The 18,957-nt window shown below is 36.9% G+C and overlaps 1 protein-coding gene across 30 annotated transcripts in view; it reads left to right on the top strand.

Moving 5' to 3' along the window:
• PCDH9 (protocadherin 9) overlaps nt 1-18,957 on the top strand; it is an 803,467-nt gene that overhangs the window by 53,976 nt on the left and 730,534 nt on the right. For 6 of the 30 annotated variants that reach the window (XR_014578269.1, XR_014578270.1, XR_014578271.1 and 3 more), the window contains exon 3: nt 1,602-1,687. The exons of the other annotated variants lie outside the window; for them this stretch is intronic. The gene's annotated coding sequence lies outside the window, so the exon portion shown is untranslated. The remainder of the gene's footprint in view (nt 1-1,601; nt 1,688-18,957) is intronic. 30 annotated transcript variants of the gene reach the window in all.

Consider the following 18,957-nt stretch of genomic DNA (forward strand, 5'->3'; position numbering starts at 1 on the left):
AGACAGTAAGTGATATCCACACTGAGAGTCCACCATATTTAGTTTATTGGTTTGCAGTCCTTTTGGTTGTATTTTTTCATTGGATGGAGTACTATCTGTTGCTGTTTCATCCATTTATGTAAGTTTGAGTGATAGTCTCTCTCCACATATGATCTTAAGTAATTTATTAATCTGAAAATTAATCTGCTTTTAAAGAGTATTTCTCCCTGATTAGCATCATGAAAGCATTATTCCTTGCTGCTTTAGATGAATGCAAATTGTTTTAGTTTGTACGTGATGGCAAACTAGGACTTCTGCCAGTTTCCTTGATTGTTTTAGAGAAACTCCGGATGGCTAGAAAGTAGTAGCTGCTTAATGGATGTTTAGTGTTGTAAGTCTCCTACTGATGGTGCATTAATAGCTGTCATCAGAAGTATCATATAAAAGATGATGGTGTCAACAGTGGTGTGCCTAATGGCAGTCTCCTTGTGAACAGACTATAGGGAAGAGTGAAGAAGGGCAGATGATTGTTTTAGACCTTTGTCCTTTATTTAAAGGCAAAGAGGGGTGAGACTGTCACTTTAAATAATAGTTTTCTACTTCAGGAAGTTTGTTAGTTAATTTCTCTTCATGTTATGCCAAATTTGATTTTTGTGTATTGGAGACAATAAATGCAATGTGGGAGTCTGATACATATTCATAATTTTGCTCTAAGGCTAAAGTGCTTTCCTTGTAAATTCATCTAGCTACAGATACTGTGAGCACCAAAAGCAATTACTTCACCCCAACAGTTTGGTCTAAAAAAGAATACCATTAAACTCCTTGTTCTATATTTATTGTTCTAACAGGGAACAAGAAGAACATTCTGCTGAGACACCAGTGCTAGTATCAAAATTAGGATGCTTTTATTCAATTATATTTGACAATGCTGGACACCTTTTTTTTTCAATGTGTAATTTAGTAAATTTATGTACCTATCAAAAACAATTCATAGAGCTCTCCCGTGTTAAACTGTGGTAAAAATTGGAAGGCTTTTATAAAAGAAGCAGTATGCTTTCCATTTGCAGAGTAAGACATGAGACTCTTAGGAAAAAATGCTAAGTTTTCAAACTGTTACCACCACAACCACCACCCCTTTCCCCCAACATGTTCTAACACTTAGAACCAAGAATCCATTGACTGGGTTCCATACAGAGATCACAAGGGTGTATCCTGCCCCCAACACTTACATATAACACAGGATTAAAATCTGTGTAAAATCAGAAGGACAAAGAAAGCAAGGAGTTATTTTATGGTAAAAGACAATTAAAAGTGAAAATTTTAAAAGAATGGACTAGCTTTCTAAGTGGGTAGACATTAGATATTCCACCAGGCTTGATACAGCTACAGAGAGGTATTTGTTTGAAAGCGGATAGATGACAGAAGTTAGGCTCATGGGCTCAAGGACAGAGGCCAAACTATCAATATAGAATAAAAATTGATGGATAGTTGGAATGTTCTTGAATGTTAAAAAAAATATAATAATTTGTGTGCCAAAGTAAATAATATAGATGAGACAATCTTTAGAAGGAGCATAAAGGAATATGATGAAAACATCAGACCAATAAAATTTTCTTTTGCAGGAGTATTTTGCATGGCTGCTAGTGTGTCAAGATCAAAGTTTTTGAGGCAAGGGGGGAGACTGTTTCAATAATGAAGACATAAGATGGTGAGAAGCTAATTGACATCTTTTCCTATGTGCTTCAAGGGCTACAATGTAAAGATGCTGGCCTGGAACTATCCTAATACATGGAATTGCCTACAGTAATAGCACAGTGGTCACCAACTACCAATAAAGTCAGTGGACAGGGACACCTCCAAAGCATCATCTATCCTAAACTAGGCAGGCAAAATAAATGAGATGAATTGGTTTGGGGGGATTCCGTGTTTTTGTTTGGTTGGTTGGTTTTTACTCCACAGGGAAGTTTAGTGACTACCCCAACTTATAACACAAACATCTTGTCATAACATTACTCTAGATGAATCTTACCCATAGTTGGATGGTGAATGAAGATTTTTACTGTAGTACTGCCAAAAGGCTCCACACTATGTTAAAATCTTTTTCAGCTTCTATAAAATAAAGCCATTTATACAAAGAGTCACATCTCTTTCTGTTCATGCATCATGTATCTTATTTGGAGACTTCTGAAGAAGAAGTCTTGTGGACGAGAGACAGCTTTATGAGGTGAACCAGAAACAGTTTTTGAAATGTTTCAAAGTGGGCTGAGTATTGTCCAAAGATGTTCACAGACTTTGTTTCTTCTTAATTTAATGGTGTAAATTTCAGTAACTGTGCTTCTGTTTAGGAATATAAGTTATGTGAACTGCTGCAAAACAAATCACATTAAATATAATAATTGAATATATTTGTGCACTATATCAGATAAAATATACAATTATAATTGCATGTTTATCATGAAAATGTGTTAGTTAAATAGAAAATTATTTTTAAAACAGATTCAACTTCTTTTAATGCTATTTTAGAGCTGGTGTACACAGACAGTATCTACAGTGGTCTTTTCTAAAAATGTGCCGTGAATAGTCTGGAAGTGGCTTTAACTAAAGATGAAGATAAGTTAATTCATGTGGAAAGAACATATTTTGAACTATATACAGGGACAAACCACTGTTTTTACACAGATATTCAGATTTCAGTCTTTCCTGCCTCACGGGGAAAAGATTTGCTCAGGGAAATTTGATTTTTTTTTCGAGTTAATTATTTTATTGTTTTTAAAATTAACCTTCAGACAAAATAGTTTCCTGTGCTGCACTAGACTGCTGGGTTCACTTACTATGGTGTAAGAAAGAAATAGTACCACCTAAATCTCTGTCTCAAGAAAGGACTCACCAGAGGCTGAGCTACTACATTGCGGTGTGGAATGGATGAGCCATCTCAGTGACATTAGAAATCTGGTTAGAAGGTGTTGTTGCCCTTATCACCATACTATCTCAGAGTGACAGTTGGAATTTAGCTATTATCATAAACTTCTGTGAAATAGGAGGTTTTCCTTTCCTCCGAACTGGCAAACATGCTTAAGTGATTAAGTGATTTGGCCAAGATGACATAAGAAATTTGTATCAATAGCAGAAAATGAACATATGCCTACGTACAACTACTCAGTTACTTATCAAATAGGATCATTAAAACACACACAGAAAGAAACAAAACAAAACAACATTTTCATTCTTTTTTATTAGGACAGGTATCTCAGCAGTGTACATAGCTTTGAACTCTGCTGAAGTTAGAGTTACATATGATAGAATTCCTAAAGCTCAGTAGCAAAGTTATAATTTTATGATATGAGTAAATTAGGATGGCTGTTTCAACTTGGTGCAAATCTGTGCAAAGGAAGTCTTGCCTAAATATCAAGAAGCTGGAGAGAGGAGCATGAAGTACAGGACCTTTGTACTGGAAACCCTTACAGATAATCTAGAATCTAGGGCACTTATGGAGCTAAGTCTTCATTTTAGGGTATATTCCCTTCAACTGTTTGTCGTGTTTTATTCCATTTTATGTTTTCAGCTGTTTTTATATGCCAGTCTGAAAAGCACAATCTCAAATCCTGTTTGGCTTTTCTCTTCCTATTCCCATCTCAACATGCTCACTGTATGGACCTGCGTTATAAGGTCTCCTGCATGTGGGAGAATACATTGCATATTATCCCTTCCTCCATGTACATGAGGGCTTCTTTTCCTGCAAACACTTTTTATTTATTTAAGAAAACTCTTGTTGATGTGAACAGAACCTGCCTGTGTCACGGATGTGAGTGAAATTTGACACTGGATGTCCATCTGAAGAAGGTTATTTGAAGTTTGGCTTCTGTTCATCAGTAATATTTGCCATTCATTATTATCCAAGAAATATCTTGGACATTAATCTCTGTTACTTTATTTACATCTGTACTGATGAAATTTCATGTGGAAGTTTCACAGGAAGAACTGTTACAGGTGGATTTGAGATAGGGAAATTTTCAACACAGTACTCCTAATAAATTCAGCAATATAAAAATTTAAAAGAAATTAACCCTTTTCTGTGAAGATGCTGTAGTGAAAATAGAACAATTCTAATGAGCTAGTATGGCCATAGACAAAAGCCCTTTAAAATGAGATCAAATCATTTTATAGTTGTATCACTTTCAGCTGGAGAGTTGTAACTCTGTTTTATGGGACCTATTTAATACATAAATTTCACTAGAACGTAAATGAGTGAAGTAATAGAAGATAATTTAAGATTACAAGTATTTGGATAAAACCAAGTGATAATTTTAGTAGATCTGAATTGTCATCTGAAATTATAAAACCTGATTTATTGTTTCATTGAACAATTGCAGATAACAGTTTACAATATATTTTCATATGTGGTCTTGTCATTTTTTCCCTTAATAAATTATTTTCCTCCATATAACAGAAACAACAGTTTTATTTTGTCCTGAGGACATGTAAGATTTATGGAAAATAGTTATTCTCTAGGTAGAAGAACTGATACTATTTACTCCACTTTGATACAGACAGGGGTGGGTATGATCATCATGTACTTATTCATATTTCATGCATTTTATTTTTCATTCATGTTCTGCAGTTGCTAGAGTAACTGCATTTCTGAAAACTTGCATTTAATTTCCATTTGCCAAAGTTAATGAAACTGCTTTAAAGAAAATTGCTTCTTTGTCAACCTATTCTAATAATTACGGTGACTAGACAGGTCACGTTTCTTAGCTGCTAAACTCAAGGGGAAACAAGAAAGGATTCTGGTAGAAAAGTATAGTTTGTGCATAAGTGCTTTTGCATAGATTTGCCAGTCAACTTTTCCAAACTTTGCTTATAAAATTTAATGGTTTGTTTAGCAAAGATTTTCTGTTTCAGTGGTCATGAGTCAAATAGCTATTTTCTCTGCTCCAAGCAACAGTTTGGAAGATATTATCACAAAGAATGCTGCAGACAAAAAATGCACAATCAGTTCTCATTCTGTTATACATAGAGTGTTGCAAAGGCTAGGTTGAACCTTATTTTCTTCATTCACTCAGGGCTGTAGCCTTTTCATCAAGGGCACTGTAGTATGTCCAATTTTTATCTTCTGATGCAGTCTCCTGCTGACTGAAATCTAGGTCAAAACCTTGTGACCTTATTCCATGTGCATTCTTTCTGCTCCTTGGCAGAAGCAATGTTTGATGGTTGCAATGCAGGTTTGTATATCAGCCACTGACAGAGGCACATGGCATTTTGGTGTTGCATTAAACTGTTATTACAAGCCTTTCTTATGCAATGGCTCAAGAGTTTATGTGCTGCCTGTTAAGAAACATCATATTCCTCCAGGAGTGCTGAGGCATTTCAATGGCAATCCAGTGGTGTCTCCTAGAAAAGGAAAATAGCTATCTGGGGTCACAGCAGAGGTCCTGCTTCTGACAGTGGACAGCAGCAAGTGGCTAAGGAACAGAATGATGGCAGAGAGATCTCTGAAGTGACCTTCTGAAGAACAGGCGTGTTTATTTCTCACTGTTTCATTCAGAGCAGTTATCGAGGCACAGGTAGAAATCAGACCTCCTTCATTTAGATAGTAGGGGCAGAGGGAGTTAACTCGAAGTGATGGGAGTAGAACATGAATCAAATGGGAGAAATATAGCTTGAGTACCAGAGAAAGTACTTAGCGGTAAGCTGTATTACAGAATCAGGCAGCTTCCCAAAAGAGAGATGACGGATTTGTATTGCTTGTGGCATTTAAAGGTGAGTTGGGCAGAACACAAAAGATATGTTAAGAGGTATCTAGCAGAATAAAAGATTGGATGAGCATCTCTGGACACAAGTGTGTTATATCCAGAGAAAAGATTTAAATAATTTCCAGAATTGCTTAAGTAAGTGTAAGAGAAAGAAAATGCAATAAATTTCTTTCAGATTGTCAAAGAAGGGTTTCATTTTTTTTTTTCTGTTCATCTTGCATAAATTACCTTCAGTCTGTGAACCATATAGTTTTGCATGTATATCTTAACTTTTACAAAACTTGTTCAGTGTATGAAGGTCACATAATCTGTATTTAATTACATGCTGCAGGACATATACTTAAATCATATATGCATTTTAGAGAACTAGGTTACCAAAAATATCTTGCATAGTTTTCTTTTGCAAAACTAAATTATTATGTACTGTGTTCTAGCTAATGCCAAACAGTATCTAGCTATGTGGGAGTAACATACTGTTCAATCTAAATAAACATTTCATAACCTGGGCTTTCATTTTAACCAGTTGACTGCATCTGCCCTGTGTCTTTTAATGAAAACTCTGTCCAGAATGTCATCCAACCTTTACTGGATTAAATTTTCCATGTTATGAAGCATTTACTTTTAAAAATATTTAATATTCAGCTGCCTGCTAACGTATATGGCACATCTCCGTATGAAGCCATCAGGTAGGAATAAGGCACTTAAAAACTTCAAGACATCGCACAATTTTGCAGTTGAAGACTGTTTAAAGCTTTAGGCACTTAGGAAACTTAATTTTTGTACAAGAAAAAAAAAGAAATTTAAGTATTCAGAAGAAGATGAAGTCAGAGAGCGCTGTGCCAGGTGTTTCAGTTGTAGGAAAGCTTAAAGCATGGAAGGAGCAATGTAGCAGCAAAGCAGACCTGCTGAATAATTCATCTCTGTCTTACACACTTCTGCTGCTGTACCATTATTTAGGAAAGAATATTATATTGTTATTGATTGCAGCACTTGCTGACACGTTTCATTTGCTGGGAGGTGCGTGTGCATGCTTTGTATTTCCGACACTTACACCATCAGCAGAGAAACTTATGTATAAACTCGATTAAAATTTAAGAGGCTGTTATCCACACATACACACACACACACACACACACATCATTTATCCTTAACACTCCCAGTTTGGGGAGGGAGAGCTGACTTCATGTGACAGAGGAACAATCTTCCCACAGATTGTGTTTTCAAAGCGGTGAAAAACATTTCTTAGGGAAGTACAAGCAGCTTTGCCTTTACCATAAGACTGCAGGGAAAGTGACTCCCTCATTATAAAGCCATAGCACCCCACAGCACTGCGGGAATGTGCAGGAAAGGGCACAGAAACATCCTCTGCCAGGAGAGCTGGCCCTGATGCGGCTGTGATCAGAGACAGCCCCACTTACACAAGCCAGACCCCAAGGGTACCCTTTACTTAGGCTGCTGCAGTTGCTGATACAAATAAAATTTTGGCTGTAGTTGGCTAAAGGCCAGAAGAACTTGATGGCTGTTGCAGCTAATACATGTTTTTTTAACAATAAAATGAAACCCTGGTCCTTGTGTGCTTTAAAAGAAATCTATACATATATGTATACATATAGTGTTATAGATATAGAATATAAGTGTATATATATATATACAGTTATATATATAGTTTTATACAGATATGTGCCATTATTTACGATTTTAGATCTTTTAGATTAGTAGTGGTGCATTGTGAGAAATATCATTTTTTAGACTCTTTTCTGAAACAGTGAACGATATTTTCCTCAGTTAAGGATAGGGGAAGGGCTGAAACAAACCAGAAATATTTTTCTGATTTTCGTTCTTGTTGTTGTTTAAGGGAAATCTAGTTTAGATGAAAAAGGCATTGTTACAAAATATAGATTGTCTAGAAACAGTATTGAGAAAATCCCAAGAGGCTGTAGCAACGTTTCTCTCAAACGTTGAGCATGTAGGGGATCCTGTGCCAAATCCTCAACAGCACTGGAGGTTGAAAGAGAAAAAACTGCCCGTATCCTGGAGGAAACCCTTTCTTTACCTCTCCTTCTTAAATGTTGAAACCCATAAATCACAGAAAAAAAAAAAAAAAAGACTGAAGGCAAAACACAAGAGACCCTGAATGACTTGCTAAAAGAATAATCAGGTTTATTTCCCCATTTTGAAAATTGACTTGATGGAAATACAAGTAATTTTATACCTGGATTAAATCATAGTAAGACATTGATCTGCTAAAGCAAATGGCTGCCCTCTCAATGATTTCAAAAGGGTCAGAGTTCACTCCTAACATCCAGTTTTCTCAGGTGGATAACAATGATTAGATTCATAAACATTTGTTTCATAAACATTTGCTTCTTCTCAGATTTTGGAAGAGCCAGTTAGCAGGCCCAGAGGCTTAGCAGATTACATGAGCTCCTGACCCATCAATCATAGATACACAGTATATTTCTGTTTGATATATGCAAACTGATTTTGCACAGCTTGGATTTTTTTTTAACACTCAAAATACTAAATGAACACTGCTCAGTAGAATATTCAGTAATGCAACTAGAAAGTATTACATGCTTTTTTTTTTTTTTTTTTTTTTTTTTTTCATTTTCTTGCCAGGAGGGCAATTAAATGGAGTTAATGCTTGGTGTTGAAAACTTTTTTGTTGTTGTTTTGTTTTATTTATTAACACCGAGATGGCAAGACTGAAGAAAAGTTATGGGCTTAGAAGATTTTAAATAGATTTCTAATGGTTTGTATTTGCAGTGACTCTGTATGGATGTTGGATCAATATCTAAATAGAAATTTATAAATAAAATTTTACAAAGTTCTTCAAAATGCTTGGCCTTTACTATGACAAAAATGGATAAATGCTGCAGATAAAGAAAGAGGTGCTTTAAATTATGCTTTTGCATCAAAGCCATATCTTACTTCCATGATTTAGTTATTGTGATTTACCTAGAAGAAATTCATACATAGATTTAGTCAGTGTTTTGATTGTTGGTGATTAGTGAAAATGAAAAGCAGTAAATCTCTGAAATTTATTAAAAATGTTAAAAGGTACACCTTAATCATTATTTATTATCTAGAGTTTTTGGTATGTCTGATTCATTTTCAAGATAAGTGCAGGAAAAGTGGAATGTAATATGTCTTTTACAAAATGCTCAGCAAAACTCACAATAGTGTGGTAGTGATTAGTGCAGTACGATGCTTGCAGAAATCATATAGTGCCAGTGATTATACTTTGGATCCACTATAAAAACAAGCTGTTCCTGATGTTCTTCTCAAAAGTAGGACAAAATGTTCTCCATTAGTCTGCTGCTACTTAACATCGTTCTCTACGTCATATCTTAATTTTTCTCTCATGCCATCTGCAGAAAAACATGTCTCTCGACCTTCTAGATCCTGAGATGGCAATTTTTGGAGCTGTAAGAAAAATTAGGCCATGTGAGAGGAGAATCTTCTCATGGTGCTGTTGTAAAGGCTTTAAAAAATATTCAGATAAAGAAAAAAGTTGCTAGCATTGCTTTTTATCTTCAGTACAAGTAACTATAGCATTATTCACATATAAAATTAAATATAAATTCATACATAAAATTCAAATTAAATATATATATATATATATCCTGTGATTTTAGTCTAATTTTAATGCCAAAGCGTACAATGTTTATGCCTCTTGGTCATTAAGTGTTAGAGCAATTAAAATGTACTGATGATGAAACACGTTGTTGTTTCCACAAAGAGGACTTGCATGAGGTAGGGAGCATTGTGGACCAATCTGACAAGAAACTTGAGATGTATGCTCCATGTTGAGTATGCCTGCCACCTCCTGCAGATGGGCAAACGGCTGATGAGATGAGCCTGGACTGAGGTGCCCTGCTGGACTGGCACCGCAGCACCGAGCAGCCTGCCAGCCCCTGTTATCTCCAGGGGGACATGACAAATGTACAAATGTATTGTACATTTTCAGGTACTTTTATTGCAGGTGGACAAAACAGGATAGAGTTTCTGCTGTAGGGCAGTGCTGGGGCCTTTCAGGACACTCTCAGGTGATAGTTGTGAGCAGTAGGAACACTTGTGACCTAGTGACGCAGTGAATGTGTCATTTTTCTATAGTGTATGTTGCTTCCTGGCATGATAATGCCTTCTGTACCCTAAAAACTAATGCCTCTCAAATATGCTTAACCACTTTGCTTGAGAAGCTCAAGGTATGATTCTACCTATGACAAACACGGCTGGTTTAGAAAAGATTAGAGGCCTTAGTGGGGCTCAAAACTGTAGTCTGTAATACACTGACAAACTAAGCTTTACAGTGAGTTATAACTGACATGACTATAAGGAAGCAAATACGGACAAAGGGGCAAGGCAGCTAGAAAACTTCAGAAGGGTTTGCTGAAAAGGGTTTGTTTGAGAGAGGGTGAAAAATAATGGGAGATGCAACTAGTAATCTTATGACAGGCTGTGAAATGGTATGATGTGAAGGTTTGTTGAAGTCGGTGAAAACTGTTGGGGCTGAGCATTAAAATAATGTCTCACTCACCAGGAGTCCATGTGTCATGTAGCAAATCCGCAAGACTTTTAGCATGTACAGTGTTCTTCTGCTTTGGTTCTTTTTCCTCTTTCAAACATGCTCACTCTCTCTCCCATGTGCCTTCAGTTTTCTCTTTGCAGTGAGTTTTCTTCTTTTGCTTTACAGTGAATATTTGATTAGCAGCTGCTCAGGTACTATCCAACTCCTACTCCAGGTAGCAACGGTCTCTTTTTTTTTTTTTTTTTTCTCCACATCTTTCACACTGGCTCTTTATTCCGACAGTTTTTTATCAATGCTGCATTTTTGCAACTCTCACTGGCATCACCAGTTTTCTTTTTTCTTTTTTCTGCTTTAGTTTCCATTCTATATTTTATTCAGTACAGAGAATAGAGATTGTCAGGTGTTTTATGCCAAAAAATAAAGGGCTGGAAACAAAGGGTTTTCCAGAAGCAGACAGAATTATTTATTGTTGAAAATATGTCATTGATCTTCTAAAATTAATTGAAATACCTTCCGTATTGGAAACTCAAATATCACAAGGTTGTGAAAGAGCCTAGCCTAAAGCGAACTGATTCCAATAGAAGGATCACAAGTGACTTACCGTCAATTGGCATTAGAGTTGATTGGAATCTGTGACACTTCTGTGAAAAATATGTCTCTTTTTCTGGGATTAACTAGCCTATATTTATATTTACAATTGCCATATGATCACCTTTCATATTTTGTTACATATCATGCCATGTACTATACTATATAATGTAACATGATTTGAAAGATTTTTTATCTTTCCATTTCACAGTTAAGAACTGAGGTACATACTATTTCTATGGCTTGTTCTGGGTAACATGTGGAAGTCTATTTCAGAGCAAGGACCGGAATTTCAATCTTCCAAGCCAGTGTCTTAGCACTCAAACAGCTGCTACTCTCTGACACTTCTCTAGTAATCAAAGACCAAAAAGTGAAGAAGAGTAAAATGCCTACGGTATATCAATCTTTATGCTGAATAAGAATCAGAGGGAAAGAATTAACCTAAAAAAACCCTTCTATAATGTTCTTATTCTATGGAAACTGGGCCACTAGTGCATCCAGGGATTCAAGATTCATGGATTTAGGACAGCAAACATGAAGGTGCTTGGTTGTATATCTTACTGGCTGAGCAACTCCCCTGGGATACAGGAGTCTTAGAGATCTGTTTGTTGCACTATTCAGGCATTTTATATTAGAAAGTTATTCAATAAAGACAAAGCAAAGAAAAATAATGGAAATTAATCTCACCCCCTTCTATATGCTGAAATATACTCAAGTTAAAGTTTAAGGATAAGTGTAGGGTTTATTCCCATTAAAGTAGACATCTAAGACTACTTATAAAAGATGTTGCAGGTATGCTTTGAACAAATATCTAGGAGACAGTGTAGCATGCACTCACAGTACAGATAAGACCGATCAACTTAGGAATTTTTCATCCTTTATCCAAATATTTTATTTTACATATATTTTAAAGGATGTTACCTACACTGGCTATGTACAGAAGAGGTACAGTTATGTGTGAGTGACCACTCTTTGCACTTTACAATGTTACTGCAGCTCTGAAAGTGATGGATAATGGGTGCAAAGGGAAAGTATTGTCAGGAGTGATATTGACTCATTAATTAACTTCCCATCAACACAAGCAGACATAGACATATCTCCATGGAGAACTGTAGAGCCATGGAGGAAAAATGTTACCACATAATTTCCACAGTCTTATAATAAAGTAGACATGAAAATTGGGAACCCTAACAAATGAGTACACCAGCCTTATTTAAGCACATGGTGTCCTTACAGAACACAGTTTCAAGCTATGAGAAGATAGTCATTTATTGATTTTCTGAGTAAAAGATATGCTAAGATTTATGTGGATATGCTAAGATTTATGTAGAGGGTTTGTTTGTTTGGTTGGTTGGTTTGTTTTTGCTGTGTGAATTGCAGAAAAGCTAGAACACTTCTAGAATAAAATGTGCTTGGTTGATTGCCCCTTTGCCTTGCCTCGCGTTCTTTTTTTTTCTTTTTTTTTCTTTTTTTTTCTTTTCCTTGCTTTTTTTCCCTCCACTCCCCTCCCCTCCCCTCCCCTCCCCTCCCCTCCCCTCCCCTCCCCTCCCCTCCCCTCCCCTCCCCTCCCCTCCCCTCCCCTCCCCTCCCCTCCCCTCCCCTCCCCTCCCCTTCCCTTCCCTTCCCTTCCCTTCCCTTCCCTTCCCTTCCCTTCCCTTCCCTTCCCTTCCCTTCCCTTCCCTTCCCTTCCCTTCCCTTCCCTTCCCTTCCCTTCCCTTCCCTTCCCTTCCCTTCCCTTCCCTTCCCTTCCCTTCCCTTCCCTTCCCTTCCCTTCCCTTCCCTTCCCTTCCCTTCCCTTCCCTTCCCTTCCCTTCCCTCCCCTCCCCTCCCCTCCCCTCCCCTCCCCTCCCCTCCCCTCCCCTCCCCTCCCCTCCCCTCCCCTCCCCTCCCCTCCCCATTTGGCACTATCTTTGTCCATGTATATCTCTCAAGTGCTTTTTTCTATTTTATTGTGTTTAATCCTTTAGAATATTTCAGCAAATATTCCTTTGGCAGAGTTCTCAAGTGTTATTGAAATGCTTCCACCTCCTCCTCCTCTTAGGGGTGGAGTAATGTCAGCAATCTTGTTTTCAAAAATAAATAAGGTAATGCCATTTCTTTCCTCATTTTTCCTTTGGCAATTTGTATAGTTCTCAGTTTTCACTGTGAAGAATTGTTGATTCTTTGAGAATAATTCTCTGTTTTAGAAGATTTCTTGAAGAGTACAGTTATGAATTTTGTAGATTTAGACTAAGGACAACATCATCTTGATTGTCACAGTGAGAATTTAAGCAGTGACTTGGGTAGATGCATATATACATTTACATGCATCTGTAAATGTAAAGAGCCAGAGAGGATGAAAAAAAAATGCTGTACTCAATGGCTATTTCAAGACTTGTAAATAAATCTGTCTAAAGCTTGTTCTTTAGCTCTGATGATAAGTAGTATGACACAGCTTGCATCCATGCGGCTAGACTCTCTTTCCCCAAATCAAGATGACCACTGCCCTGCAGTGTGGGAACTGTCCTTATTCCAAGGTAACTCCTGAACTATGCCATTGTGTTGTCTGTGACAGCAGTGGTTATGTTAAAACTGACAAGGATTTTGATGTTACATGTAATGGTTGTGCCCTACTCCTGTTTAGTTTATGAGGCTGGATTAAACTTTTATTTTGTATAGTTCAACCAGAAATGAGAGGGCGCACTACTTACTGATAAATAAGCTACAAATAAGTTTTCTGCAATACCTAGGCCCATTGCACTGACTCTCATCAGTACCCTACTTCAATAGTGGCTGATATTTTGGTGATATCCCTGGGATTAACCATCGATACCCAGAACTCAGAGTCCGTGGAAGCCAACTCAATTGAGAACCAGGCCCCAAAGGAACACTTAGTTGCTGGGTAAAACAAGCATGACTGACTCTAGGACATTACGTGTTTGAAGGCTGTTAGGAGAATACATGGTCACACCTGAATAACTAATGCTACTATGCTTCACATGCCCTGTCTGATCATTCTGCATGTATGGACAGGTCTAATTACAATAGTCACAGTTAAAAAAAAACAGAACTGATTTTCTTGTATGCGGCCTGTGTGCAGTAACTTGGTAGAAGGCTTCTATGAGCGAAAAATAGTGAATAGCAATCAGATAGTTATCAATCTTTTATATAGGTATATTAGTTTTGAAAGAGGAAAAAGATTATTCTGTTTCAGATATTGAGTTGTTTTATCTTACCTAATTTTGTTCATCTGTGAAATGCTATTTCATTTTCCGAGGAATCCTCTATTTCTCAGCCTCCCTATCTTGTATTACAACTGACACCAACATTAGCAGCATATATTGCACAATATTTCTAAGGCTGCTTCTAAAAGATTAGTGTCTATTAAAATCCCTTTTTTTTTTTAAAAAAAAAGGTATTTTTTGTGCATTATTACACATGCATGTTGATATAGAAACATACCATATATCTTCCTACTTCCTTGCCTCTTTCCTGCCTGCCTGCCTGCCTTCCTTTCTTCCTTCAGACATAACTGCTTGCAGATTGCTCTCCTGTCTTGCCATTCAGCAGGGACATCAATCATTTTGAAGCTGAAGATACTTTCAGGAAAATGCTCCAGTCTTTTCATATTGAAAGAAGCTTGATTTAATCAGAGATTTGAAAACTTATTTTACCTGTCTTTGGAGTCTCTGAATTTGACTGCTCTTATGTTGCCTCTGTAAAATAAAAACAAACAAGTATGTTTGTGAAAAAGACATCCATTTGGTTTCATTTTTTATCACCAAAGTTGAATGAAAATTATACCAACATGTTTGTTTGTTTGTTTTTTTTTAATCAGACTGAAGCATTTTTTCAGATATTGAGGATACACCGATGTGAGAAGTACGCTGTTAATTTCTCAGTCTCAGATAGAACCAGCTCAGGTCTGGAATTCATTATTCCATTTCAGTAGTAATGGGAAGTTCACCAGTGGCTGACCTCTGTGTCTGCTTGGAGCCCCCTGAAAACTTCATCTTTGAAAGTGGCTGAGGGATGATACTCTCAGTTGAAAGAAAACAGCAGGTTTATTCCACTTATGTAGTTGGTGTGCTCACTTTTTTGCTAAATGTGATAAAGTAAAAAGGCAGGGTCTTCATAAGCTCTATGACATGGTGTTGCTGTTAAGTTTATCTAAGAGCATATTTGCATAAGCATGCTTAATTTTATCTACCAAACATGTTATATTCATATCCTAGTTGAAAAGACAGACAGCCTAACTGCATCTGTAGGGGTGACATGATGCTCTGGCTGTTACATAAGTCACCTAACTTAGTCTTAATACATAGTTCCTAGAAATATTTCTTTTATTGACTTCTATATGCTTTTGTTCTTTCCCGTCTGTACTCTTTCTGAAGCGATACACTTTTCTTAACTGCCATAAAGTTTCATAGTTATGAAACTTTTAAAATTAAGTCAAAAAAGGAATCTGTGTGACTTAGTAGTGTTTGCCCCACTTCTATTGTACATTACTGCCTTCTTATTCTGGCCCTGTTGTTTTCAGATTAGAAACTCCTAGGGTGAAAATCTGTTTTTGCTGTTACTGTTGCTGTGTGTAGAAAAAAAAAAAAGGCGGAAAAAAAAAAAAAGCTTAGTGAGCAATGATAAAGCAATGATAAGGAATGACATCCACTGCTTTGGAAAACAAACAAACAAACAAACAAACAGAAAACAACAACAACAAAACTGTGATTCCAGATAAGATTTAATGAAAGTCTTATCCTAATTGCATGGAAGCCAGTTCACACTCTCAATGACTGCAGCATGAATGGGATCAGCTTTTACACATGCTATAAGGTAAAACTCCTACTGTGCTTTAAAAAAAAAATAATGCTTACCTCTCTGATTTCTTCTCTGAGACATTAACAGTGAAAAGTCATGACTGTTACTAAAAGTCTGGTTAAAAGTCAATGACTACCAGGGCTTTAATATCTCAGTGATCACAGAATTTCTAGATACTTAAAGAAGCAAAGGCCATATGCTGCTTTCCTTTAGTCGGTGAGAACTTTGCATTGATTTTGATGGAAGGAAGATGAAGGCCCAAGCGTGGTATCTTGGATTGTACGTTCTGGTTATCAATGATAAATATTGACTTCTTTCATGGCAGTTACTAGAGATTATTTTCTCCATTTTACAAGTGACAAAAATCAAAGCTGAGAGGTTAAATGCCTTGTGTTCAGCCATGGGTAAAGAATGTGGAAGAACAAAGAGGCTCTTGACAGTCAGCTCTGAGCTGAATCTTCCAGAAATTTGGCAGATACAGCAGAGAGCAGATGAAAAACTCCCCTCTGACACATACTGACTGAAGAGGTAGGGAAATGCACAGATATTCATAGTGAATTAAGTGACGCATGGGTTAAAAAAGGCTGAGAAACACTTCATGCACTGAACTGTATTATGTGCCATTCCTCATGAAGGCATGGAGGAGCCCCTATGAGCTAGGATTTTAAGGGTGTGAGAGCCCTTGTTGGGGATCCTGATCCTTATGTTTGCTACTTGATGAGGTTTGACAAGGTCATACAAGAGCGCATGCATTGCTTCACTGTCACAGTGGGAAGTAAAATTGCAGTATGCAGATACAGAAGCATCAAGTGAGCCTGCCTATCTGGTATTCTGTGTTTAGGTAGGCTAAGATTGATTTAGCCAGATTTCTCTAAATGACAAAGTAAGAGAAAGAACTGAATGAGCTGGTTAGTGGCACTTTTAACCTTAGAACATGAAACCTTTCACACGGATCAGCTTTTCCAGAAGGCCTCCCAATGATAAAGAAAGTCTCTTTAGCATTAATTGAAGTAACCAGCAGGATGCGTAGCACACAGAAGAGGATTTTGTTGACCTATTGCCTAGAAAAGTTTTGCTGTCTGGAGTTTCTGCAGAATGGAAAAGAGGAAGAAAATAACAGCTATAGGAGAAACTAACTGCACAAGCTAAATTGATATATTAGCCAGGTTTCAGATTACTGCTTTTCTTTCATGAGAGTTCTAATTTACTTAACACTAAAAATTTCCTATCACTTTAAGATAGGTGTCAAGTATTACTTGTACAAAGCTAGAAAGGACACAGTACGTTTGCCTTGTATTCCCCACGACACCTGTACCATCTCTGTTACCTAGGAGAGGAAGGCATATACCTCAGGTGTAGAAATTCAAAGGAGATAGGAAATGTCTATAATTGGTCCCTGACTGCAAAAATAAGTATTTCAAACAAGAAAAAATGCCTTGTTAGGCAGTGATTTTGCATCTTCATTAATTGAGAAAGGAGGGAAAAAAACACACCAGATATTAAAATTATTTTGCAAACAATAATCTGAATGTATAGTCATCAACTATAAAGGAGTGATATGCATTTCATATATATATATATATATACATATATATATATATATATATATATCTGTATCCATGCATAACTATTTATAAATTCACAGTAACACTGAGAGCTATGGGCTGCTAAGGACTTATGTTAAAAAGATAGACTAGCATTTAAATGCTGATCTCAACTTTCCACTAGGGACCACTAAAAAGTCTTTCAGTAGAAAAGGCCAGGATCAGCAAAACATGAAATCATTATAGCTGTAGACTTTCTAGACCTGCTTTGTATTAAGCTTTTGAAAGGGACATTTGTTTAAGGATAAGATTCTTTTATCCTGCCTCTAATGCTTAATCTTCTGCTATGGCAGAACCCCAGTGCTCTCACAGCAAGGTCACTGAGCCAGGACAGAGGCACATACCTGTTCCCTCCCTCCAAACCAACACCTGAGCCATCTTGCTGCAATCTAATTGTTAACAAATGACTACACTAGGAAACCTGGAAGTCTTCATCTTCATTACAACTTTAACATCATAATTCATCAAAACAAACCTGTCTTAGGATGTAACACAGAGTTTACACTGGTGAGGGGGAAAACAGGAGAATTTACCTGGGTAAAGGCCTCAGGGGATATACCAGCTTTTTCCTTTTTTACTTTCTTCACTACAGTCAAAGTGAAGGTAATATTTACACTGTCATGAAATGAGGAGTGCTTTTTCACCTTGTCAAGGTCTGTCTGAATACCATCAGAAATTTGGTAATATAAGGGTAAAATTCAGTACATCTGGCTCACAAGACACAAATGTGTGCAGCCCTCAAAGCAGGGTGTGATGTTTCATTTCCCTGCAGCAGCAGAGTGAGAGGCCAGCACAAAGTGACCTGCTATTAAAAACCCGATGTCTGCCCACCCAATGTTTAGTTATGGTCAAAAATAAAAGACACAGGTTTATGTTAGATGTTTCCATGCTATGTAATAACGCATGTTTTATTTGCACAATCTGAAGAGTCACTGGGCACACAGGAGAAAGAAAGGGGTCACATACCGATGTAATTCTGCAGAAATTTGGATGAAGAATTGTAGAGCCTCTGGATTTTTACCTGTGAGCTGGTTTATCTCCCAGCTGCACTAAGGTCACTGAAATGATTTGCAGATCTTGGTCCCTATAGTCTGCAACCTATGGAAGATGGAGACAATTTTAGGAATCCAATGTGCAACAGGATTTATAGAAATAAAAAAAATATTCAGAAAATCTATGTTATGAAAGTGAACACCGTTTAGAGTAACATTTTTCCCAATATACACTTTTAATGAAATTCCTGACTTGCTGCACATAACTTTCTGCCATACAGAAAGAGGTAATTCCCAAATCTTTTCTCACTTTTTCATGATTCTTCAAGAGACAGAGAACATATTCCAAGACACCTTTTTATGTATCTCTTCTGCATCTTGTTATGCTACTGTTTTCCTTAGGATTTAAGCTCTTTAAAAAAGGGATTTTCTCTGCATAGCTTACCAAATTCACCCTTCCAATACTCAAAAAAGTAGGCAATAACCACAGCAATCACCATGACTCCATGTAAAAACTGCTTCTTTCTCCCTTCTCCTGAAGTAAGAATGGATGTACTTCTGAAGTGCAAACTGCGAAAAAGAGTGACAGATACACTAAAGGGAGTGCCAAAAAAAAAAAAAGTTGCATATATATGGTAATCACAGACCTCAAAGACAAATCGGTTATCTCATAATGGTCATATAAAAGATCTGATATGTTCACACACAAAACA

The sequence above is a fragment of the Anser anser genome (assembly GCF_964211835.1).
Source record: "Anser anser genome assembly, chromosome: 1".
In the NCBI taxonomy this organism is placed as follows: Eukaryota; Metazoa; Chordata; class Aves; order Anseriformes; family Anatidae; genus Anser; species Anser anser.